At 29.9% G+C, this 27,795-nt stretch overlaps 1 long non-coding RNA gene across 1 annotated transcript in view; it reads left to right on the top strand.

Moving 5' to 3' along the window:
• LOC308640668 overlaps positions 1–27,795 on the top strand; it is a 54,738-nt gene that overhangs the window by 5,650 nt on the left and 21,293 nt on the right. The window contains exon 2 of the long non-coding RNA XR_014020330.1: positions 14,080–14,131. This is a non-coding gene — a long non-coding RNA (uncharacterized lncRNA). The remainder of the gene's footprint in view (positions 1–14,079; positions 14,132–27,795) is intronic.

Here is a 27,795-nt window from a genome sequence, read left to right as displayed (position 1 = left end):
TTTTTTTATTCAGAAGTCCAAGCAAGATAATTTCGATGATAAGGGAGACATTGGTAGTGTCAAAGATTGTTAAGAACCATAGATAAATATTGTAAGCATTCCTGGCATTGAATGTCATGGTGTTTATTGTCGTATTTAATAGGCTACCTTAAGTAAAGGGATTTGAGGGGAAGTGCAATATGGAACAGGTTATGACAATCAGTAGAGGATAAAAAATTTGACTTTGTTGGCAGATATTTCTTTTGTAACCAGTTTATTTTCAGCTCTGCACTCTGTCTTATGATAAGTTCTTGTGATTCCTCTTCTTGGAATTGCTTTAATCTGTTCTCTATTACTACTGCATGTTTCATCATTCTAACCTGCTCACCATTCCTAGACCATATTTTGCAATTTCTATTTTTTGAATTTTGAGCAAACTTGATTCCCTTGATTCCTTTGCTTGGGGTATTTTCTACCACAATCTGTCCATTTCACAAGGTCCAATGGAGCTGATAAGTCCTTTGTGTGGCACATACGAGATCCTATATGCAGATGTGTTCTTCGTGCCAATAACACTTGCTTCAAACATCCATTATATCTTTTATCTAATAGTTGGTAATGTGATTTTGTAAGCTATCACGGAAAAATGAAATAATAACGGTGCTTTTTCACTCTGATAATAATAATGAAGTGGGACTTCTCATTGCTAAACTAGTATTTAATTATTAGTAATTTATTTCCATTGTATTTTCAATGTATCAGTTCATGAAAAATAGAAATAAAAATGCAACTTTGTGTTACATGGTTTGAGAATCACTGAGTTAGAGGGCATGAAAATGTACTTCTTAAAATTGACATGAAACAAACAAATCATGTCACCTAAATGTTTTTGTACAAGGAATACATATTGGATATAAAATTAGAACATGTCACATCCAGGCTCCTCTTGCACTCTATTCTAAAGATAGCATTCTGTTGACAGGCAAGGTAAAACTAATAACTCTCAATGGTATGTGTTATAAATATAGAAAATAGGTAATAGCTTAAATGACTTAAACTTTTAGACCTTGGGCTGGGGATGTGGCTCAAGGGGTAGTGCACTCGCCTGGCGTACGTGCGGCCCGGGTTCGATCCTCAGCACCACATACAAACAAAGATGTTGTATCTGCTGAAAACTAAAAAAATAAATATTAAAAAATTCTCTCTCTCTCTCCCTCTCTCTCTCTCTCTTTAAAAATAAAAAAATAAAAAAAAACTTTTAGACCTATTTTTGTTAAAATTTTTTTTTGTTAAATTTTTCCTTTAAATAAAATCAAGAAAGATGGGATAGAAAAGAAATGCTAACCATCAGGGAAAGAAAAATAAGTGGACATATTGTACAATTAAAAGAGAGTCTTTTTTCTTATTAAATTGAGATTGAATGTAAAAAGTTAATAGTTAAAAACACCTGTTCAAAAAGTACATAGACTTTGATAACATTTCTGTATGAGGAAATAGAGTAATGACTATGACCAAGACAGATAAATAAAGGTGAGAGGTGTATGCCTATTTTGTTATTCATATTGCAGAAGGAGCTATTTATAAGTGGCTACTACAGATTACATGGGTTGAAAATTAAATATTTTTCTTTCTTTACAATATAGGAGCCTTCCTGGAAAGAAAGAATACACATTTTAAAATAAATTGTAATATAGCACATGGCAAACACAAATTTACCTCAAAACCATACTGAAATGGCTATGGAAATAATTATTTGTCTATGAAGTTTAGGTGTGAAGATCAGAGTAAAAGAAGTATTTCATTAAAGGATGCATTTAAAAATCTTAAAAATCATACAAAACAATATGTTAGCCTGGGTGATGTGGAAAGAGCATTCCAAGAAAGAATAATTAGCATATTACAGGCAAAGAGCAGGTAGGTAGCAAGTAAGACTCCTGGCCTAATGTTATTATGTGTATGAATTTTGTTGTAGAATGAAACAAACAGAATAAAATGGTATGGCATGGCTGATGATAGAGGACCTAGATGCCTTGTTAAGGCATTCAGACATTACATCACAATTTAGGGGAGTGCTTTTTCAGAGCTCTGTTTCAGAAGATTAAATCTGACAACTATGTGGAAGATAGAACAAATATAAGAGTTTGAAGATCGTTCAGTAAAACTGAGAAGCAGATCTTTTGGGAGCCTGCTCAGGAGTTCCATATTTGGGAGGCAACATGATCTCTTGGGATTTGCTTAGGCTTTGCAGATACTCAAACACCTCTTATACTTACACAGCTCATGACATTAGGCAAGGCTCTTATTATTTTCATTCCCCTTATATTGATATGTGATATCCTGTTGGAGGTATCCCAAATTACCACCTTCCATAAAGAATTTCCTCAAATTGTTATAACATACAGCCTTCAAAAACTTAGGCTATAGTTAACAAATTGACATTTATAAATTTAATAATAAAACTAAATTCTCACATCCATTATATATTTAGGGAATTAACATATAAAGAAAATTCAATAAAAATTTCACATTCTACTAAAAACACTAATGTAAATACATTTTCCCCCTGTATATGTGCATAATCTTACTTTTTCAAAGTAAGTACAAATTTTTTGAAAGTAAGTAAAAATCTTTTAGTGCATCTTTAAGATGTGCTTGAGCTTTTAAGATGTACACAGATACATATTCTACTTCTGTCTTTACTGCACATCAGTAATCTGTCTTAATCAGTTCGGGCTGCTATAGCAAAATTATCATAGATTAAATGGCTTATAAAAACAGAAATTTATTTCATAAGATATTGCCAGTTAGGAATCCAAGGTCAAGGAGCCAACAGAGTATCTGGTAAGGTATTCCTTGTGTAAAAATGAATGGCCACCTTCTTCCTATGTGTTCATATAGCAAAATGGTCTAGCAAACTTTCAGGTCTCTTCTAAAACTGAACTAATTCCATTCATGAGGGCTTCATGAATCCTTGTTATTTTTCTTATTGTATGCATATCATCAACTTTTGTGCTCTAAGTTACTTACAAACTTTCTTTAACTTATTCCTCATTAAAATTAGCATTTAACAAAATGAGCACTAATCTAAAAAATATTGAGAAAGAACATTCCATTACCATATATATTAAATTATCCAAAGCCATAGAAAGGTCTGAAAGGGCAAGTCTGTATCAGGACAACACTGATAATTATAGCACATTATGACTTGAAGTTCTCACACCCCATATTTCTGGACACAAATTTGTACTCCCTAAAGGTTTAAGCTTATGTTATAAGAAGCCTATGAGTGATTAAATGTATTTTTTTGTTATAATTTGTTTAAAGAAACGCCTAAGATCTGCATAGTACTAAATTATATATAATTGTGATTAATCTCAAATTTACCTTTATTTATGTAGTATCTTACTTTATGCCTTGAAAATTATGCTATGCACATAACCACATGACAAGAGCGCAAACATTTGAATGAAAAGCTTCATTTGAATATGATATTACACCTGAAGTTCATTCAATTGATTATTATGAAGTAGCGAAAAAATATGTTGCACAGTCATAAACCTAGAATATTTATTTCCTTCTTTCCCTTCTGTGGATGTGGTGTTCCACATCCACAGATTTTTATGTCTAAATTTAATATGCTGAAAAAAATTGTAACTGAACTGAGTATCTATCAACTGTTTATTTGTATCATTGTTCCCCCAACACTACAGTGTAGCAACTACTTACATAACATTTAAATTGTATCCTGTGTTATAATTAATCTAGGGAAAATATAACACAAACTATAATACAAGTAGGAATAAGGTGCAGATTGAGCCCAAATGATACTTTTCTACTGAAGTAATTTGAGAGTAACTAGAAATCTCTTCCAGTTTTAACAGTTTCAGCACATGGAAAGATTATCATTGGGATGTCTCTAACAGTAAAGGGCAGTCTTTTACAGTAGAAATTACCTCCTCTAAGTGCCTTAGATCCTTGGCCTTTCAGCTTTAACTGAAAGCACAGTACAATAGAGACACTTCTGAAGAGTTCAGAAATGAATGCCAGGATGAATTTATTTCCCACTTAAGGTTTTATATGTGCAAATCCCTCAGGTTGAACACCATTAGTATATAATATTTTATTGGTGGATTTTTAAACTGACAATCATCAAATAATCTTCAATTCATGTTGATCCTCTGGGATTTCACTGAGTAACCTGAGTGAACCCTGTGTCCCCACATTAAGCCTATCAATATGGAACCCGCTTAGTTTTCTACCAGAAATTGGTTCTGTTTGTAAAAGATTTGTTTTGAATTGCGCACTACATCTAGATAACTTACTATATTTGAGAATTAATCATTCCTTCAAGGAATGTTCTACCTCTTCTTTCTTGTAAATTCATCATTCTAATATGTTTTTGTGAAAACAAAAGGAATTATTACCTGTCCTTTTTTCTTATTTCTTTTTGAGTTTTCCCATTATGCATTTTTAATGCCTCTAAAACAGACCCTTAATATTTTTTCAAGTTTGGAAGTGTATAACTTTTCAGTTATTGGTTATTTGACTTGTTAAAAATTATAATCTAATGTAATTAGTAATTTCTTTTAGCAAAACATTTGATGAATTACTGTCTGTCTAAATGAATCTTGTGTTTGTCAATACTGTCTTATACACCACTGAATATGGATTTATTATGTGTTCCTCAGAAACTTCATTTAATAAAATCCAGTTACAATCTTAATTTAATCAGGACTTTAATATAAAACCTGAAGAAATGATTCAGATTTTATATTACTGCCTTTCAGAAATCTCCCAGTAAAATTCTTAATAAACTGCCTTTATCTTAAAAGCTATTTTTTTAATGTAGAATTCCTTTAACTCTTGAGATAGTAAGAATGTAAACATCCAAAACAGTCACAGATCTGAATTGTTCATTGCTAAAATAAAATGGTTCATTTCAAACTGGAAATAAAAGTTAAATAGTTTTTTTTGTAATTATAAAATAGAGTATTTATTTATTTATATTTTAATCAGCATGCCTGGCATTCTATAAACCTGATTTCTTTTTAAGAACTTCATTTAAAAAAATTTCTACAATTTGAATTAATAGTCCATTTATATCATAATTTTAGTATATAAATATATTTTGGCTAAAATATCTAATTTCCTAGGATTTTTAGATTTTTAGGAAGTTATTTTTCATCTTTTAAAAAAACTTCCTATCACATACTTCATAAGGTTGTTTATGTTGTTTATCTGTATAGATCCTAATATAATGCCTGCCAACAATAAGTGCTCAGTATATTTTTCTATATCTTCCATTCTCACTTTATCCTCTCCTGCTAAAGAGTGTAGTGTAGTGGATAAGAAGAAGGTTTGGAACCCAGCTATTTATATTCAAATTCCAACTCTGTAGTTTAATTATGTGATTTTGATAAATTATTTAATCATGTTGAATCACAATTTTCTCATCCATAAAATGGAAATAATATATATTAAGCCATAAATTTGGTGTGTGAATTAAATTATTTAATAAAGGTAAAGGTCTTGAAATAGTACAGGACTTATTAAATATTCAATGATGTTAATCATTACTGTTAGCAATTTTATTAATGATTCCCCAATGTTATGTCACCACATAGTAATTTTAAAAAATGTAACAAGAATGAAATAAGCATTTATATATAACACAAAACTAGCTAGCAAATTTACTTCTGTAATTAAAAATTCTAATTTCTATTGAAGTGACAGAAAATAACTATATATATATATATATATATATATATATATATATATATATATATATAGCATTGAAGTTGTCTAACTTATAACATTCAAAAACACTCAGTTTCTTTAAAAGTCTATTGTTTTTCTACCTATGACTAGGGGAGCAGAAGTAAAATCCCTTATGAGTATAATTCTTTTTGTCTCTGTTTTCTGATGTATTAATCGATAACACTTTTACTTCTTTTGCATTTAAAATTATTTTGGGGGCTGAGGTTTTGGCTCAGTGGTAGAGTGCTCGCCTAGCATGTGTGAGGCGCTGGGTTCGATCCTCAGCACCACGTTTAAAAAAATAAAAATAAATAAATAAAAACAAAGGTATTGTGTCCAAATACAACTTTTTAAAAAATTTTTTGAACATTTTGATGCATAATAATAGAATTTGGAATTGCATATGATATTACCTATTCTACATAATGATAAAAAATCTACTTTCACATCATAATATTTGTCACTTATATTTGCTTCCCACAAGAAAAGGAGCCCAACATTTGTTAATGCAACACTACTGTGTTTTTTTTTTTACAAAAATCACTGAAACATTATTATTTTATCATATTTTACTGAGCCAGGAATTCCTTATAAGATAAAAATAAAATAAAATTCCAGGACTTTTTAGCAGTCTTTCATGGCTTTATCTACTAATTTTGGGATTAAACTTAGTCAAAGAAAAGCTTAAAGAATTTGTACACAGTTACATTTGAAAAACAATTAAAATGTAAGTCAAACTTATTATAATTAAAATATTTCAGTGAATAATTTTAATAATTCATATTTTAATTTGTGACTTACAGATACAAATGGTGTTTGATACTCTAACAATACATATGCTAACTTTATTATATTTATAGGAAATTTCTGTACGATGTTGGAAGTAAAAAACACAGAAAAAGTAGAAAACCAATAGCCAATATTTCTCAAAAAAACTGAAATAATCTCATCCCTTTTTCTATTTTTAATATCCTCATAAAGTTGGCATAAATAGATAACAATCTCTCTTACTAGAGGAATTAAAAAATTATATATAATTATATTTAAAATTTTTATCACTGAAAATTTCTGTAATAAGATTTATTATTTTTTTTGCCACAAATTTGAGTTAAACCAAAATTGGAATGATTTTTCTTCTATTTTTAATGTAAGTGGTCTCATAGGTCATGGTCATATTTGTAGTTAAAGTCCTAAATTTAGATACTAGGAAAATAATAATCTTGTATTGAATATCTATCATGATCAACAAATCAAATTTTATTATTTTGAGATTCTAATATATCTTGGTTTGTCTGTCAGTCAAGTATAACCTATATGATGCTGACACGTGCACCACTTCATACAAAGAATGGTGTGATGGGGTAATATTTAAATAATGCAACAATAGCTTAATCATTTTTTAACAGAGTGAGGGAATAATCAGAAACTGCAAATATAAAAACCCTGGTGGTATAATTATAAAATAATTGCTAAAAGTATTGCCTAAATTAACTTATGGATTATAGTACAAAACTAGTAAATTTGCTGATATAGAAAAATTGGTAGGGATAAATTAACACTGCCAGTGGTTTGCTATTGTATCCCTTTAGCAATGGGTTGTAGAAGAAATGAGTTCACATAGTAGCACAAGTGCTGTCAAACAAACAAAAAGAGTTTGAGCCTACTTTCAAAAAAAAAAAAAAAATATATATATATATATATATATATATATATATATCAGTCTGGACTAAAAAGAGCTGTGACTTTTTAAATACTCAAATAATTGTTGAATCCTAAACATGAAAGAGTAGGAAGAGAACTCCAGATCAGATAATTCAAAGACTCTGAAATTTGAGCTTGATTCCATGATCAGAAGGAAGTTTACAATACTTCCACAAGAATATGGAAAATGTATTTTAAAAATATAGAGAATATTGTACCAAATATTTGATGATCAGAAGAGAGAACTCTGTAAATATTAATAGTCGTATTAAGGTGTTTTTTGATTGGTTGTCATATAGGAGCATGTTAGGAGTAAACTTGCCTACCTCATGAAGTAATTTTTTTTTTGTGCTGTGAAATACAGTTGAAGACATACATTTATTAACACAGGGAAGCATTAACAATTAAACTTATTCAACACCTTTCTAAAAGTGTCTGCCCTCGAAACAATGTTGTAGATGATAACTGCTTTGTCAGATGCCAGGGTGAAATAAATGCAGAAGGATATACTACTAACTAATCCTGGGAGTACATGTCTTATGTGTATGGAAAACAACCACTGGCTATTTTAAACCACTGAGGTTTGCAGCACAATCTTGACTATTCTAACAGGTACACAAAATTAAACTGAAATTAAAATTGCTTTCAAGATTTTGTCAGTTCATCATTAAAGATTGTTTAAGCATCAGAACCATCCATAACAAAGAAAAAGGATTAAGAAAAGTTTCTCTATGTCATTGTCAAATACTTCTGCTTAATTCTTTGTATACATGTCAATGTCAAACATCATATAAAACTCTATGTCAGAATTACAATGTTATTGTTCATGTAGGGCATTACAAATTGATTATATTAAATAATCTAACCATGGGATTTTTAACTCTTTAATGAATATTTAGTGAGTGACTAATATATACTAAGATTTTTAGCAAGTAATGTGTATGTGTGTGTGTGTATTAGAGATTTAATCCACTTTAACACTGAACTACATCCTTAGCCCTTTTTTTTGAGATAAGAAGCTGTGGAGGGCTTCACTAAGTTGCTGATGCTAGCCTCAAACTTATGATCAGTTTACTTCAGCCTACAGAATTGCTGGAATAAGAGGCATGTGCAACCATTTCTGGATCTAGCAGGTAACATTCAGTGTAAAAAACAAACAAACAGCATAAGAGATCTGATTTTAGATATATGAAGTTGAATCAATAGAATTATGAAATTTCTCAGAAAATGAAGTTCAGCTATGATGATGATTCTGGCTTGAAAAATTTTGTGACTATTGATGTCATTAATAGAGTGGAAGCAGATCTTGGACAAACGCATATTGCATTTAGTTCTGTTTAATTTGAGTTTAGTTGAGATATCCATGCAGACATGTTAAATATCCAACTGTAGAAATAAGTTTGCAGGTATAAAAACAACTTGGCATTAAGAGTATACATTTTGTAATATGATATTAAGGATATGGCACTAATAATATCCTCCTTCTACATAAATAACTTATTTTTACACAGGATAACAAAGGTGATATAATGAATGTGATAGAACTTCATATATCAGTTAATCTTCAAGCATTTTTCAAAATTTCAAACACACTTAAAGCTAAATGTTCATTGTTCTTTAAGATGAAAAATACTCTGAATTTAAGTGTTCAGAATGAATTATTTTGTGAACATGCAATAAGCACAGTTAAATTTGGAAAGTTACATGATCACTTTCAGTGGCTGACAATGTATAATAGCATTTATGAGAACACTGAGTCAAAGAGGCAGAAATAATTGTAGCCTGTGTCTTTGTGGTTTGATGTCAAGCAGTCCATTAATAATATGAACTCTCCAAAGTTTATTTTCCTCTCTAATTATTTTTTTCCAGGAGCTCCTTTCACATTGTCTGTACTTTAAAAATTGTAACATAAATCTTGAGGTAGGTAAAAAACACAAGACTATAACTTCAAAGTTTGAAGTGACCTTTTAAAATTTGGTTTCAAAATTTATTTTAAATCTGTATTTCTCAGGGTTGTAGGATCTGAGTTTGCATATATCTAAAAAAATCTTAGCAATTTATGATATATAAATATATAATAAACAAGCTTACTCTCAGTAATGATTTCAAATAATCAATAATGTTTTACAACCAATGTTTAATGCTGTCTTAAGTGATATGCCCAATCTGGATGAACTATGGCCTTGTGCTGAGCTCTCTTTGTTTTAGAATCAAATTCATTAAGCAGTTCTTGTAACTTTCCAAACAAATGAGCGGAGTGGTAGCAAACTTCCATGCTGCCTCTAGAAGTTTCCACCTAGATGATAATGTGTAACTTCCTGTCACATTTCACAGGACAATCAAGTCACATGACTATGCTTGAGTTCAACACAGTAAAGATAAAAAGTATTCCATCTAGGAGGCATGTCTAGATAGGGATAACAAATATTTCAATAATTATAAATCTGTAAAAGTAAGCTAGGGCTCTCTGGAAAAACATATTTATTCAAAAATTAATGTGCTAAAATTAATTCACTATAACCATATAAGACATCCTGATTCTTCATTCAAAATCTATTAAGTTATTTGCTTAGTTTTTAATAATCTGGTTTCTAAGAAAGATGTGAGATCCATAGTAGATAAGTGCAGGAACAAGTTCAAGAAATAAGAACCAGCAACTTTGAGAGTAAGTACTCATCTTGGTAGAAGTGAATTGCTTCCAGATATGTATGTAAAAACATACAATGCCCTTCAAGTACTAAAACTTAAAATGGAAATACTGTCTCTACTGTCCACATTCCACTAGTCAAAGTAAGTCAAAATGACAAGTCCAGCAACAGCAAGCATCTCTTCCTGAAGAAATGGGATGAGGATTAGAACAAATATTTACTAAAATTCATCAATTTGCAACAGTTCTTCAATTTCCCCCAAACCACTTAAATTACCTTTATCCACAAAGTAAAATAAGAAATATATTAGAATGAGAAGAGTTTTCAGATTGGGTGAATTGAAAATATTTGATGTTTAAAGAAGTAGGTATGTTCTGCTTTTTAGAAAACTGATGTCTTTTCCCAAATGATGCTGTGTATGTTAAAATTGGGGTTCCTGAATCATTAGGGAAATTGATGACACATTTTATGATTTCACATATTTTTTTGTGTGTGTATAAAATTTGTACAGTGTCTTTTCTACCCTGCACTAAGTATTTTTGGTTATATTTTCATAGCCCTGTATGTAATAATTTATATGTAATTTATCTTTCCATCTGTTCTTTCTGTGATTTTGTAGACATTTTTCTTCACTGTGTTTACTGTCAGTTTCTGGTTTACATATTATAATTACTCTTCCAAATGAATTTCTAATAGTTATTGTTTTTTATATTACTTAATTGTCATTCCTCTAAGCAGAATCAATAACATTTTGGAGTTATCACTTAATTTTAGAAGTTTAAGAAAGTGGTCCAAACTTTTACAAAGAAGTGGTTAGCACCATTGCCAGCCCTGAGCATTGTGGAATCTTAGCTCTTAACAGTACCACTCTTACTGTTACCAGCAAAGTATTTGATTAATTTGATCAATTTTGAGATAAAAATCAAGGAGAGACAAGCAAATAGCAACCAAATGAAATTTTATTGGAGTTTATGCTTGAGCATAAGGGAAATAATGCCCAGGTCAAGTGTTCCTGACTGGCTTTCCCAATGCACAAGGAGTAAAGATTATAAAGCCAAAGAAGTGGGCTCATGCAGACTGACAGTCACTTGCTGTGTATAATCTCAGGATTTTTGCACACATTTTGTCAGCTATTTGATCTGGCACCAGGGTTTTCACTTGAAGTGGTGATTTGCACACATGCATCAATTCAGTCTGAACTAGACTCTTGACTCACAAAAGATGGTCAAGACACTCACTGCTGCCAATCCAGGAAATTATATCTTAGTCGTATCCTGGCAGGAGTTGCAGGACAGCATTGAGGAAGAATCAGGAGCTCCTGGATCTGGTCATTGGTGGAAACATTTTTTCTTTTCTTTTTTTCTTTTTCTTTTTTTTGAAAGCAGCTTTTATTCAGTGTTATTAGGTGGGAAACCTTGGGAAGAGGGTCCTGCTCTAAATACAAGACAATTTTTCTCTAAAACAGAACTTTATTTTGAATGTGAAAAAGCTTTTTCGTGTCCATGAAATGAAATATGATATAAAGTAATAATGCACCAAATGTCAACTATAATCAGTTAAAATTTAAAAGTGAATTTTGGGGTCAACTAACAAGTACCATTTAGCTTTCTATTTACTATTTTATGTTTCAATTTCCTCTGATGAAAAATTAACATTAATAAAGAGAGTTTTGGGGTGGCCAATGCAGAAATACTTATTTTTCCCATTTGTGCAATTAGTTGTGATTTATGAAAATGAATAAATTACTGTGATGATAATTTGTCCTTTTTACGATGCTAAAAACTGGCTACAAAATAGAAGTTATTATGAATAAACTCCCTGATGAAGCCACTGGAACATCAATTTAACAATCAAAAGGTCTTATGTGCTCTGTTAATTATCATCGTCTCTTTGTGTTCTGAGTACAACTAAAGGACTGAAAGGGCAGATAAGCACAGTCTTGTGGCTAATTGAGTAGATGTATGAATCAATTAGTGGTTAATTTTTTTCTTAAGTTTTTGTCTAAAAGCGCTGTAGAAAGGGAAGATCTCAAAAACTCATTCAGATCAGAACTTTTCTGAGATGAAATTTGAGAAAAATTTTGTTAGAAGTTTTAATACAATCCCATTCAACAAGTAGTTTCTTTCAGGAAAACATAATCTTAGCTTAAAGGAGTGCAGCTTTGAGGGGGAAAAAAAGTCCTATATAGAATTAGAAGATTGTCATTCAAATTATTATGATGTAAAAAAATAGCATAGTATTCCATTTAAGAAAGATATTGCTAATCTGATTAATGAATGTGAATTTTTATACTGTTTTCACATGAATTTACATAAATTCATTGTTTACTTTTACAAAAGCTAAAATTTCATTATGTGCTTTGCAGAATACTAACTGTTGCCACACAATTTATAGTCACAGCAGGTCATTGTCCTCAAGATCCTTATAGGTTGAACAAATATAAAATAAGTTACCCTCATAAGGTGCCAAAGGAACACACACTAAATCCTTATTGAGAGGTTGTTGCTCATCAAATGTTTTCAAAATCTGGGAGCCCTTGAAAAAACTGATGGACAAATATTTGTTACTCTAGGAATAGCACAGGCTTTAGGCTACCCTCTTAGAGGAAGTAACATAAAAGTGATGAGTGAATAAATAACTGAGATAAAACAATGGAGTCTATTAAAATACGTCATGTTTTTAAAAAATAAGTATTAGATGTCAATCATAAAAATTGCAATTAAATACAAAGTGCAAAAAATATAAATGTATATTACATTCTCTATAAACCAGTTTTCTAATATTTCCTAAAATGTTTTAGAGAAGAGTAATGATATAAAATATCAAAAACTTTTATATTTACAGAATTCCTCACATAAGTGAGAATTAATATCATTGCCTAAGACTTAAATCTTACAATTTTCTTATAAATTTTCTTATAATTTTCTTATAAATTAACCACATAGTTAAATAAATAAAAATAATTCTCACAATTTACTGAATCTTTATAGTCTTATTAAGCCAAAGAATATAATTTTTATTTATTTATTCATTATTAGAATAAAATTAATAATATTAATAAAAATTGCCTGGTCAATTATTATGTGCTTGACTATGCATTTTTCACTTAACTCTTCCATAATAGAGTTAAGGTGATCTTAATGTAGCACAAATAAGTAAAATGCATGCTTGTATAATTATCGTATATTTCATCAAGCTTCTATTCATATTCAGAGAAAAGATATATATTTTATTAAATGATCAAATGAAAATAATCAGAACTGGAGGATGTGAATTCCAATTTGAGAGTTTGATAAGAATAAAGCCAAAAAGTCAAAAACCACTATGATGGCTTCATCCGTCTTCATCCGTTTGATGGTAATATCATCTTCAAGAACTTTATAATTTAGATGAGTAAAATTTTCTTTTATTCATTTTTATACTTTAAAGAGGTAGTTTTAGTAAATTAAGACAAAAAATTTGGTCAAACCATTATTCAGTTAAAGGATCCAAATACCATACCTTGAATGTATTTTAATGGACCTTTCAAATATTTAGCTGGAGATTTTAGTAACATAAACATGGGGCTTCTAAAGGTGATTTTTCACATGCTAAATCTGACATAAACATTTCCTTCTATGCTACATAAATCAATTTCATGTTCTTATACTTCCTTGTGTATTATGTCATATTTTTAATTGCTAATTTCATGAGTTTTGAAGACAGAAACTGGATGTTTAGGACAGAGAAAATTGCAAAATATGTTTTAGAGATAAATCTTTGACTAAACTCATAAAATAACATAATTACTGACATCCATAAATAGAATTTTTAAAAGATATGTTATTATTTGTAATGTATCAAGATGGCAAATTAGCAGTAATTAAAAGCTAAACAAACTAAATATGCTTACTTTATAAAATATTATTCCCTATTCATATTAAAATATATTTCCTTCTTAAATGTATAGAAAAAAATTACACTTTTTCTTATGTTTTCTCTTTTCCTTTTTCAGGTGACACAAACAGCTACTATTCATGATGTTAAACAAAAGTTTCATAAAATATGTAAGTTCTACATATAATTTAGAATATGTATTATTTTTTTCAAAATAGCTCTAATTTATGTATAAGAATAAGTTAAATATTGTGATAGCAAGAGTTATAGAAATCATATTTTTGCAAGGAACTAAGAGTTAATTCTTCACTGTAAATATTTTCACGTTTAACACAAATTTGTGCTTTATTCTTTAGCAATATATTTTTGTTTATTAGTATTATTTTTATTTATTTCACCCATTTTACTTTATCATAAATTATTTCTTTTCATCATTTAAATTTATTTTATCCTAAAAGAATAAAACTCATTAATTGACGTAAAGTATTTATATAAGCAAATATTTTATCCCATTATTTATACTGGTCAAATTTTTTTCCACATAGAAATTCTTAATAGAAACATGCATATTTTATTACTTATTTTATTTTTGTATTTGTTATTCTTTAACTTGTGTATTAGAGGTATTTTTTAAATTAATTTTTTAAAAAATAAATGACAGCAGAATGCATTACAATTCTTTTTAAAAAATATTTTATTAGTTGCTCTTGACAATACAATGATCATACATTTGATTCAAATGGGGTATGAATTCTCATTTTTCCACATGTACAGGTTGCAGGATCACATTGGTTATATGGATATATATATATATATATATATATATATATATATATATGTATAGCAATACAAGTGTCTATTGTCTTATTACACATATACAGCACAATTTTCCATATCTCTGGTTGTATATAAAATATGTTTACACCAATTCATGTCTTCATGCATGTACTTTGGATAATGATGTCCATCACATTCCACCATCCTTGCTAACCCCATGCCCACTCCTTTTCCTCCTGCCCGCCCTATCTAGAGTTGTCTATTCCTCCCTTGCTTCCCCTGCCTACCCCGTTATGAATCAGCCTTCTTTTTTTTTTTTAAAGAGTGAGTGAGAGGAGAGAGAGAGAGAGAGAGAATTTTAATATTTATTTTTAGTTCTTGGCGGACACAATATCTTTGTTGATATGTGGTGCTGAGGATCAAACCCGGGCCGCACGCATGCCAGGCGAGCGCGCTACCACTTGAGCCACATCCCCAGCCCAAATCAGCCTTCTTATATCAGAGAAAATATTCAGCATTTGTTTTTTGGGTATTGGCTAACTCCACTTAGCATTATCTTCTCCAATGCCATCCATTTACCTGTGAGTAATAACTATGATTACTTTCTGAACAGGGTTCATTACAATTTACTTAAAATATTTATATTTGGTATACTTTTTGTAGATTTTTGTTTTTATATCTTTTTAATGAAATTTATTGTAATCATTAAACATTGTAAAATGTCTGTAATTACTGGGAACCATGTTTTTTACTCACTTTATTTTTTGAGCACTTTTATTTTGTACAGAAAAAAATTAAGTGGAAAATACAGACATTTTACAACTACTGATGACCCAACACATGCCTACTTTCTCCTGTTTTAAGTATCCCCCCCCAAAAAAAATGGTGTATTTACTATCATTGATTATAATTTCAATCATAATGACAAAAATCACTGGGGTTAACTTATGGTGTTTATTTCATATTAGTTTTGCTAGAGAGCATTTAAAAAAATTAGGACTTTCTTGAACAATGCTTCTTTTGTAAAAATAATCTTGAAGTTGACGATTAAATGTATTAAGCCATTTAATAATATTGAAGAGAAAAAATGACATTTCATTATTTTCTTTTAAGAAAAATATAGAATACATACGGAATACTTTCTGTAATTATAGCATTATCTCAGGAATAATGACTACTTCAGAGAAGGTAGAAGATTGTCATTAGCCTTCAAAAAAAGGCTCATATAACCAATGTAACAAAAAATTGTAAACATTTTGGGGAACAACTGTTTAGAATTTAGAATTGAAATAATATATGGGAAACATATATGGGAAGAAATAGAATTCTTTAAAAAATTCTTACATAATTTTAAATTCTTGAGGAGGCAAGTACTGATAATTTAAAAAAGAGACAAAAATTTAAAAAAAAAGAAAATAGCACAGCATTGTAATGAGATTAAAACTGAATACCAATAGAATAGAATAGAAGAAAAATGGACAGAACCACATAAATACAGTCATCTGATACTTGACAAAGGTGCCCAAATCATATATTGGAGAAAAGATACCCTTGTTATCAAATGATGATAGGAAAAGAAGATATCTATATGTTCTAGGAAAATGAAACTATATCCCTATCTTTCACCCTCCACAGAAGTCTATTCAAAGTGGATCAATGACCTACGAATTATGCCAGAAATCATTGTCAGCTACTCCTCCAATGGGGGATTATTTTCCAGAATATATAGATAACTCAAAAATCTTAATGGCAAATATGGGAACTGCCCTCGGACAGGGGTTGGGGAGAATTGCTAGACCAGCTAATGTCTCCAGGCGGAGCCAGAGGGTAAGTGTCCAGGACCCGGCCCGCCACCCAGCCTGGCAAAAATCACACCGAGTTGGGAGTTGAGTCAGCCGAGATGATGCAGCAACTGCACTTTAATTGCAGAGGGGGAGGACTTATATAGTGGAAGAAAGAAGAGAAGGGGTGGGCAAAGGCAGGAGCCAATCAGAGATATGTGCGGCCCTGTTGCTGGGGATTTATTCTTTGTGTTTGCGGAAGCCATATCTTGGGACCATTCAGGCACGTATGTGTAAATCATTTCCTCATTTCAATTTGCCACATACACGGAAATTCCACAAGATCAGAATCACAAGACTGTTTTTTCATACATTTGTAGCTCTGTGGTAAACATAGGCTCCAACAGGCAAAAACAAGTAACTCGATCAATAAATGGGCAAAAGAACTAAACATTTTTTTTTTAAAGAAGAATTACCTATGGCCAACAAATATATGAAAAAAAATGTTCACTACCTGTAGCAATCATGGAAATGCAAATCAAAACTATACTGAGATTTCATCTCACTCAATTACAATGGCAATCATAAGGAACACAAATAATAAGAAATAGTGGAGTAAAGGTACGCTGTGACATTGTTGATAGATAGGACTACAAATTAGTACCACTTTGAAAAGCAGTATTAGAATTCCTTGACAAATGAGGAATGGAACTCTTCTTCTTTTGACCCAGTCATCCCACTCCTTGGTTTTTACCCAAAATAAATAAAATCAGAGTATAGAGTGTTAGAGACACATGAATGTTCATGGGAGCACAATTCACAATAGTAAACTTATGAATTCAGCCCAGGTGCCCATCAACAGAAGAATGGGTAAAAGAAAATGTGGCATATATACAGAATGGAATTTTACTTAGCAATAAAAAAGAATGGAATTATGGCATTTGCTGGTAAATGGATGTAACTGGAGAACATCATGTTAAGTGAAGCAAACCCAAGTCAGAAACTCAAGAGTTAAATGTTTTCTTCCATGTTTGGAAACCATAATAAAATATGGAAGCAAAATAAGACAATAGAAGGGAGATCCATGGAGTAGAAGAAGGGGGTAGGGGTGAAGATTGCAAAAAAAAGGAGAAACTGAGGAATAACATTAACCAAATTACGCTATGTACATATATGAATTTACCACAGTGAATTTCACTATTATGTATATTCTAAAGCACCAACTTAAAATCAATCAATAAATATAAGGAAGACCAATAGATTAGATGAAGGGGGATAGAGAAAGAAAGAAGAGAAGGAAAAGAGAAAGTCCTGGAGACTGAAATGGAATAAATTGTATTCCGTGCATGAAGGAGCATGTCAAAATAAAACCTACTATTATGCACAACTATAATTAACTAACAAAATATTTTTAAAATAAAATAAAAAGACATTAAAAAATAAATTGATCTTGGATTGTAGAAATGAGAAGACATTTGAAAATGACTTCTTTTTAAACTGAAAGATCAAAATATATTATAAAATGATTGCACTGTAAAAATTATGTCAAGGTAATAAGTATATTTATTGTCTAAAAATGACATCTAAGTTTAATCTACTTTTTATGGTTTAAGTATTAGGTGTCCCCCAAAAGCTCTTGTGAAACAATTTATGAAAGTTTACAGGAGAAATTTATGAAAGTTTATTAGGTTATGAGAGTTTTAAGCTAATCAGTGCATTTATCCCCTAATAGGAATTAGCTGGGTGGTTACTGTAGGCAGGTAGGGTCTGGCTGGAGGAAGAGTAATGGAGCTCTTACTTGGCTTTCTCATGGCCATGTCCTGAAATGCTTTTCTTGAACCAAGAGCAATGGAAACAGCTGTCTGCAGACTAAAACCTCTGAAACTGTGAACCTGGAATAAACTTTTCCTCCTATAAAATTGTTCTTCTTAGTTATTTTGGTCACAGGGTCAAAAAGGGGGACTAAAAACATTATGTGTATAAACAATCACCTTAAAAGAAAACTATGGCTTATTTTATGATGGTATACACACATTACAGTTATGTAAAACCTTAAATACTAGATTGAGAATTTTGGTGTTTATGTGATTGGGGCCCATTTCTATTAATTAGAAAAAAAAAATGAAGCCAAGCAACGTTTAGAAAATCTTAGAAATATCTTAATGCATAAACTTGCTAATTAAAAATTAGCAATAACATGGTTAGTTGCAGTAGCTATAGTTAGACTTAAGGATTGGTTGACCATGATCATTTTCTTTTGCAGGCATAGTTTGAGACGTTAAGACGCTTATTTAAACTCTGACCTTTATACTTTTTAAAAAACTCTCTTAACTTTGACAGTTATACAAATTTATTTAAAGGCTATAAATACTCAGGCATGGTGGTACAGATATGTAATTCCAGCTACTGGGAGGCTGAGGCAGGAGGGCCCCAAGTCCCAAAATTAGCATATGCAAATTAAGGAGATCCTATCTTAAAAATTAAAAATTGTTGAATATTTGGCTTAGTGGTAGAACACTACTGGGTTCAATCCCCCTATACCAGAAAAAATAAATCATAAAATAAACTAGAAAAAGAGAAATAATTTTCAGCATTTTTTGCATTTATTATCCTATCTTTCAAAATCTTACAGTTCTTTAGTTGTCATAAATGAAAGAAACACAAAAGCATATTTTGCTGTACTACATTACAAAAATATTTAAAAATCAATTCAGTTTTATATATTATACTTAATATGCTTGCCAAAGCATAAAATACATTTAAAAATACTGCTAACATTATAATCTGGGATGATTTGGACAATGGTAACTTTTTAAAAATTGTGTGTTCATTGTTTTCAGATCTTATATACTTAGCATATTTTAAAACAAGATAACATTGAATTCTAAAGCATATATAAAAAGAATAATCATACATATACAAAACTGCAATATCAAATATTTACAAACTTACTCCTAGAGTTTTTAACACCTAAGAGATTTTTTTTCTTTTGTTTTTTCTGACACTCTTCATTTTCAGGACTAATCTTATAAGTAAATGAATAAATAAACAACTCTTATCATAACCCTGTGCTTTCAAACACTGTGTTTCCTATCTTTTATCTCTAACCTTTGTTCCCTTAGTTTTTCCTAAGTGATAGTGATCTTGATATTTTGTCTCTCTACAACTTCTCCAACATAAGCTTTACATTTTATTTTAGAGTTTATTTGGCTGTTATTTTTTCTACCACTTTACAATGATTATCTCAATGCTCTTCCAAGGTTAATAATTTTTAGTTCTTTGTTTTTGTAAGAATCACCATTTAGATGACTCTAAAGAAACAGAAATGAGGAAACCACACTCAATGTGTATGTTGATAAGAAGGAAAGAGCAATGGCTTCCATGAAAGAGAAACAGCTGTGAAATTCATCTTATGTTGTGCTTACACATGCAAACATGTAACTTCACCTATTTCTTTTTTTGTCCTCACTCAGTGCTTCAAAAAATGAATGAAGTTACCTCTACTGGGACTACTCTGTTAGTCTTTTTTTATCTCTACACAGGTGCCCCTTAACACTTGTAATTATCACTACTCTCCTTGTATCTTCAAATGTCTCTTGGAGATCTTTGGCAATCTTCACACAATGTCCCTGTATGTCCCTATTAATTCTCATCTTCTCATAAAAGTTGCACAGAATAAACATTATTATAAAAACTGAGTGATCCTCCTGCCTCAGCCTCCTGAGTATCTGGCATTATAGGCATGGGACACTGCACCATGCTATTTATATATTTTGTATGATTAAAATAGTGTCAGAGCAGAGAAGATTTTGAAAAAGTAGAAAAGGTCACAGTATAAATAAGTCTCTTAAAGATTAAAACTGTGCTCATAAAAGACATTAATATGAGTGCTCAATAAATTCTTGGATCTTAAAGCTATTGAAATTAACCATGCTATGTTGTATTTTTCATTACCAATTATTCCCCTGGATATTTCTATAAAGGATTATGTGAGTCCAGGTGACACTGTGACACAAAATATGTGACTATATTCTAAAATTTCAATAAGGATTTAAAAACTTCATATTTATTTTTAATTACATATTCTAGAGCTGTCATATTATTGTTTCAGGTTATTCAAGTCAACTATTATCTCATTTATTTTCTATTTTAACTGTAATTTATCTTAACATACAATATGTCTTTAGGTGAATATGTTTAAAATAAAAAAAAATAATGAATTTATAGATCCATTTGGCTTTTATTAGTAATGTATGATCACGTCAGTGATTGTTTAGTGGGGATAAAAACATAGTGTAATTTAAACCATGTTTTTGAAGTTAGGTGAAATATAAAAAGCAATCAGTATTTGAAGAATATTACAATTCAAACTTTCTGAATTGGCAAGTCATATACCTTTTAATATGATTCTTTCAATTATGTGAATAATTATATTTTGAAAACATTAAAATTTACACAGAACTAGCAGGATGAACCATGTGAGATTTTGATTCAAGTGAGTATATGTACCAAAGAAATACTAGTTTTCTTTGTAGATAGTGGTAAATACTATGGAAAGTTTCTTGAGATTAAAATTGCGATATTCTTTTTATCAATTATTAAGTAATCTATGTTTTATAGTGTTTTCAGATCATGTTTCTTTTAAAATTATCAAAATCATTTCGGATAAATAAAGAGTAAAGAAAGAAAGTCATTATAAATAAAACCACTATGTAGAAGAGTACTTTACATATATTCTGCTCCCAAATTTTGTGTGAACTTGACATACATTTGTCAAAGTTAATTTAGAAAAAATGTGTGTTTAAGATAACAAAAGGAAACTGTGAAGTGTTAGGAATAAAGTGAGCTTTTGTCTTTTGATGTTAGTCTTGTTACTATTTATTTTGATGTCCTCAGACCTATAAATTATTAGTATCCTTGTGCTCCTCAAACATTATCACTCAGATATTTACACAACTCTCAATTTTTGTCATCTTCTGGGATTGATAAAATGTGTTTTCATAGGACAATTTAGTTCCAAAATTGACAGGTTTAATCTTTACAAGACTGTCCCTCAATACTTCAAAATCAACATTTCTTATTCAAGCAAGTTTCTCTTTGTTAATTTTCTTATTTTCCACAAATGATTAAAACATTATTGTTTCTTGGTTTTTTAGACAGGTGAATTGCCTTTAGAAAATTGTTTATTAAATTTAAATTTTCTCTTAGGCAGAGTACTCTTATTAATTTTTTCATGCTTGCTCATGTCTTTTTATACCAATTAATAAGATTTCTTTATTTAAAAAAACAGTTATCAAGACTTACATACTTTCTTCCTATATGAGAATTGCCCGGAGTATCCTAATTTATACTCTCATGTGTTTTTACATTTTAGAATGATTGCTAACATCAAATCTGAGCGTTGCCATCAAGTACTGTGCTTACAATACTGCATGTTATAGTTTAGCTATTTTGCATTAACATTTTAAATAAGAGCAAGTTTTATTAAATTTTATAAAATGCTTACTCATTGCCATGAACCTCCTAATACATTTCCATGTAGCAAATTTCTAAAATATCATGACAACCCTATAATCACTTAAGTACAATAATAATTTTCATTTAATGAATGAAATTCTTTAAACAAATTTATAAAGCTTGCTCAAGATCACATAGCTAATAAAAGTCAGAGCTGTGATTTACACAGAGGCAATATGTCTCTGTACCTGTCCTAAAACCAACTCTATTAACCTCTTTTACTATTTTCTATTTGTCATCAATTTTAGATGACCAAACAATACTGGTTATTTTTTGGAGGGAAAGGCTATCATTAGTTCTCATATTTAAATAGGGAACTAGAAAGTTCATTTTAGAAATTGTGTAATGCATAAGAATAATGTAAATCTAATCACAGTTCACAATGAGTTATTCGTTACTACTACGTAAAGAGCACAGTTATGCTAGAAATTCGTAAAAACAGCTGTCAGTAGAAATAAGGAACAATGCAAATATGCCTCGAACTTGCTAATGTAATCTTTTCCTGTGAGACTAGTGGCATATGAGCCAATGTAAAAAGTCAATGGATGATGAGCAATTGCAATGTAATTTGTACACTGACTCTGTGTCAAAAAAAAGAAGTTTCTGAAAGAAAAAGCAAAATCATTTCTCCCATGAATTCTTTGTTATGTATTGGTTGACAACACCATAAAAGTTTCAACATTTATTATCTATTGGATTACTTGTCTCTGCAGTTCCTGTAAAGAACCATGGGAAGAAAAGCAAGGGAAAAAACAATGAAATTAATTTTAACCACACAAAGGGATATATAATTTATTATGGCAGTTGAGAAGCGTATAAATCTTTGCCAAGGGCTAGGGGATATAAAAAAATACCAAACTTTGAAAGTTTAAAGACTAGTAATTCAGGACAAAGATAACAGAACAGAAAGATTTATCACAAATAGTATGGAATAATGGGTGTTCTCTAGTGTTCTTCCACACTGGAGGAGACTTTTACACAAGAATCTCTTGATTTCTCACCAAAAAGAAGTTAGAAAACTGGTTTATGCAACCAAAGAAAGAAGTGACAAAACAATTTGAATACTATTAAATCAAATTGTAGCTAATATTTTATCTCATTGTTTATTCAGTAAGAGAAATGATTACCCTCGTCAAAAATTTATATGGAAAAAGAGGATAAGTTAGCAAGTTATTTATATTTATTCTTTGTAACTGTTATGATTACATTTTGGGAAAACTATGGGGAAAATGATTATTCTAGGAACTTTCTAGGAACATAAAAGGTTCATTAATACCTTTTAGCTAGTTGGTAGTAATAACAATTCTTTTGATACTGTATATAAATTTGAAGATTGCAATAAATTAACAAAAAATTTAGCATTGATGCTCTGGTCAGTAAAGAAATCTAAACAAGTGTGCCTACTGAACACAAAGAAAACAAATTCCAATCTTCTTTTTTCTCTTCCCCAGCTGGTCACAGCAAAAGAAATCCTAATTAGGTAGTTGCATCCTCAGTGAACATGAAACTTTTTCAGAAAAAAATGTTTTCAGGAATTGCATTTTATCAATTTAAAATTAAACAGATATTCTATTCTTTATTTGGCATACTTTATAAGTTCTTTATATAACTTATATAACATACTGTTAATTTTTCTTCAATTTCATAAAAGAGGAGTATCATAATTTTGTCACTCAGTAACTGTAATTTACCAAATTTTATTTTATATTATTTTTATTGCAACTGGACCTTGCCTTATTGGATCTAATTTAAAATACTGATCATGTTTATATTACTATAAAATTTTGTTGTATATTCATATTCATGTACATATTTTTTATATTATATTGCAATATAAATTGGTACTCAAATGTGAAGAATTCTAGTATCTGATTATTGTGTATTTGCTTATATTTTTCCTTTTTTGCACAAACAATAATGTTCTAGAATATATTACTAAAGACTTTGTCAAAATTATGAAATTTTCATTTTATATTAGTATTATTAATGTTACTCTGTGTAGTCATATAGTCACAGGTTTTCTCTTGAATCTTGTAGGCATTTGTCAGAATATTTCAAATTTATCATTGCTTAAGCATATTTCAAAGTAACAATTCTTTTACGTTAATTAAAAATGTATAAATTTAAAACAAGAAATTTTGAGGAAAGTAGTTTCCTAACTTACAAATTTCAGGGAAATCAATGATTTATTTACTTCTATAGTTCCAAGTTACACTAAAAAATGTCTAAAATGTGTAACATCCACCAGTATAATATCAAGGTCTGTAAATTTGGTGAAAAATATCCTTGAGACAAGACCACATTTCAAATCTATTCCACTTTACTAGTTATTATATAATGCTAATAATGATACGTAAAAATACATTATTCAGAACGTATTTTCTTGTGATACATCACTAATGTTTTGTATTTTGAAATTTGCATAATGACATAGAAGCATAATAAAATAATCTTATCTATAAGCCTACTTGATTATTTCCACTAAAAGGTCCTTGCTGTTAGTACATCCCTTAAATTTCTTAAACCTATATTTTCTTTGTGGCTTCAATATAAACTACAATATAAACCCCTGGAACATGTTTGATTTCCAAACTACATTTGGCATTTAAAATGGACTCTTCTCTCTGTGCCTACTTTAAAATACTGGCCAAATTTATATTGCTTACTGTCATTGAATGTTCATATAAGTGTTGAAAATTCTATTTACCTATCTGATATATGATTGTTTGCTAAATCATAAGAGAATAAACTATTAGGAAGGGATGGCCATTTGCCTGTCAAGGTTCATGTAATAAAACTGTCATAACTAATAATAATTCTTAAACTGCATGAAGGGCGAGCCTGTCTATATATGGTTGTTTCTCATTATGCTACAACATTAAAGCTGCATGCTGCTGTACAATGTCAGGTTTATTTTGATTCATCCTTTATAATATGCTGATGTTTCCCAAGCCTGCTATTACAGAATAATGTTTTATAATTCCCATACTCTAGATTGTTGAGTTAGCAATCTTTGAATTGGAGCAAGCATTTAACATTATAAATGCCCCCAAATATAAAAAGAAATATTATATTTATAGCAAAGTCATTTCTTTCATATGTATTTTTGAATATTCAACAATATGATGACATTTTAAACTCAATGGGAAGTAGATATCTGGATAGTGATAAAAATGGTTTATCCTATTTCTAAAAGGAATGCTCTCAATAATAAGAATCTTGAAGCAGATGCAGTACTAAAAGCATTGTTAAAAAAGTTAAAGGCAGTGCCTCAAGCTTTAATAAATATGTTTGTTTTTTATTTTTTATTTTATTTTTTGCTTTTGGCAGCTACAGTTTCTAAATTTAATTGCATTTTTATTAGGGTTATAAGAATATTTTATGTATTATGAACAGTATAAAAAAGAAGGGGATACTAGAGGCATGGCTTGAAGCTTGAAAAAGGCCCCTCTTTTCATTCCCTCCTGAGATTTTTCTGCTTAAGAAAATTTTCAGAAAGAAATGGAATGCATTGGTATGGATTTCAATATAATAAAATAAACACAAGCACTTAGACTCTTGAGAAATTTTTTAATAATACATTTTTATTTCAAGGAAAGGTAAATTATGCTATTTCTTCTTATATATATTTTACTAACATGGTTGGTTAAAAAATTTTGTAATTATTTACAGTTCCTAAAATAGGTCATATTTAAAGTTGTATAGATGCTAACATTTAAAATGTTATGAAAATACAGTTGATCTCACTGTTAAATTCAGATGTGGTAAACTGTAACAGTATTTGCAGTTATCCCAAAAGTTAACAGTATATCAATATCTGATTTTCATGAGTGATTTTTAAAGACCATTTGCATATACTGTCTTAGCAAAGCATCCTATTTAATACAATGCTGATTATTTTGTGAGATATTAATAGTTTACATTCTTACTATAATAAAATAATGTGTATAATAGATATAACAATGAATTGCACCATTATAATGAACCAACAAAAATATGGGGAAAAAGAAAAACAAATTCTTAAAAAGAATAAAATATTACCCACCTACTATTAATATAGTGTTTATCATTCTCCAAGAATTTCTCACATTATTCTATGGTGACACCTTCATTAGTCAGCTTTCATCACTGTTACTCTTAATTTTCCTGAGGAATATATTATTCATCTTTATTGCTACATAATAAGGGATATTTGTTTAAAAAACACAACTTCTCTGCCCATTTGTTGATTGGGTTATTTGTTTTTTTGGTTTTAAGTTTTTGAGTTCTTTGCATATTCTAGACATCAAAGCTCTATCTGAGATACTGATGGCAAAGATTTTCTCCCATTCTCTAATCTCTCCTTTCACGTTCTTGATTTCTTCCTTTGGTGTGAAGAAGCTTTTTTATTTTTATTTTTTTAAGGCCATCCCATTATTTATCCTTGGTTTTACTTGTACTTTAGGAGTCTTGAGGAAGTCAGTCCCCAAGCTGACATGATGGAAAGTTTGAACTAAATTTTCTTCTAGTAGGTACAGTGTACCTGGTCTAATGCCTAAGTCCTTGATACACTTTGAGTTGAGTTTTGTGCAGGGTGAGACATAGGGGTTCAATTTCATTTTCATTTTGGATACATACTTTTTTGTTTTTCTTATAATTGTTTTGTTTGTTTGTTTTGGTGTACTGAATATTAACTCAGGGACACTTTACTATTAAACTACATTCCCATCCCTTTTATATTTTGTTTTAATTTTGTGACAGGGTCTTGCTAAATTACATGAAATGGCCGCAAACTCGCAATCCTACAGTTTCAGCCTCCTGAGCCACTGGGATTACAGGAATACACCACCACACCTATATTTTCAAACACACACACACACACACACACACACACACACACACATATGTATTTGTAAGCAAGAAATGTTAACTTGCTAGAATAAAAATTAACTTTTCTAGAATAAAAATTAAAATATTTTTTACTAAGTTTTAAATTCTTCTTTCACAGAGCTTAATACAAACACATTGAAGATAGATTTCTTTTTTTAATAGCCTTCTTTCTTTTTACTGAAAATAGTGATTCATGAGTCATCTATATCTTTCCACACATTTCACTGGTGTCTAAGAAACTAAAGGAAAAAATCTCGTCAGCTAACCGGGAACAGTCACCCGTTTAAGGTACTGATCTCTACAGAGCTATGACAACGGGAAAGGAAATAAAAAGTTAAGTGACTGTAATGATAGTATATTCTCAGAATTCTTTAAGTTCCATTCTTTTTAGATTTTCTTATAAAATTCCCTAAAATTATAATTCCATTTTTGTTTTTATAATTCAACACACAGCTTTAGATGACTTTCAGACTTACATTACTGTAAAAGCATGAGGAAGAGTGTCCAATTATGTCCTTAGAGATTTAATTGCACAGACATCTTTAAAAGCATCAACATTCTCCATAACTGAACAGCTCATAAAAACAATGTCAAAAAATAAAATAAAACACATCAATAATTCCTTTTTTCTTTCTTTCATTTTTTAAAGATTTTACTACATAATATTCTTCTTCCTAGAATTTTTGTCTCAAGGTGTAGTTAGTAAGAATAAAAAAAATTGGCCAATTTATACAGAGGAAATTTCTCTAATCATTTAGGCCAATCATTTGGAAGTATGTCAAACTGAAGGGGATTTGTTGTTGTTGATGATATTGGTTTTATTTCTTTTTTAAGGTAATATTTGACCAGGTTTCATTTACTTTCTTAAAGACAAATGCAATTTCCATTAA

The sequence above is a fragment of the Spermophilus citellus genome, assembly GCF_964194105.1.
Source record: "Spermophilus citellus genome assembly, contig: SCAFFOLD_193, whole genome shotgun sequence".
Lineage (NCBI taxonomy): Eukaryota > Metazoa > Chordata > Mammalia > Rodentia > Sciuridae > Spermophilus > Spermophilus citellus.
The sequence above is the reverse complement of the archived record's forward strand: the minus strand, read 5'-3'. Positions and strand labels throughout refer to the sequence as shown.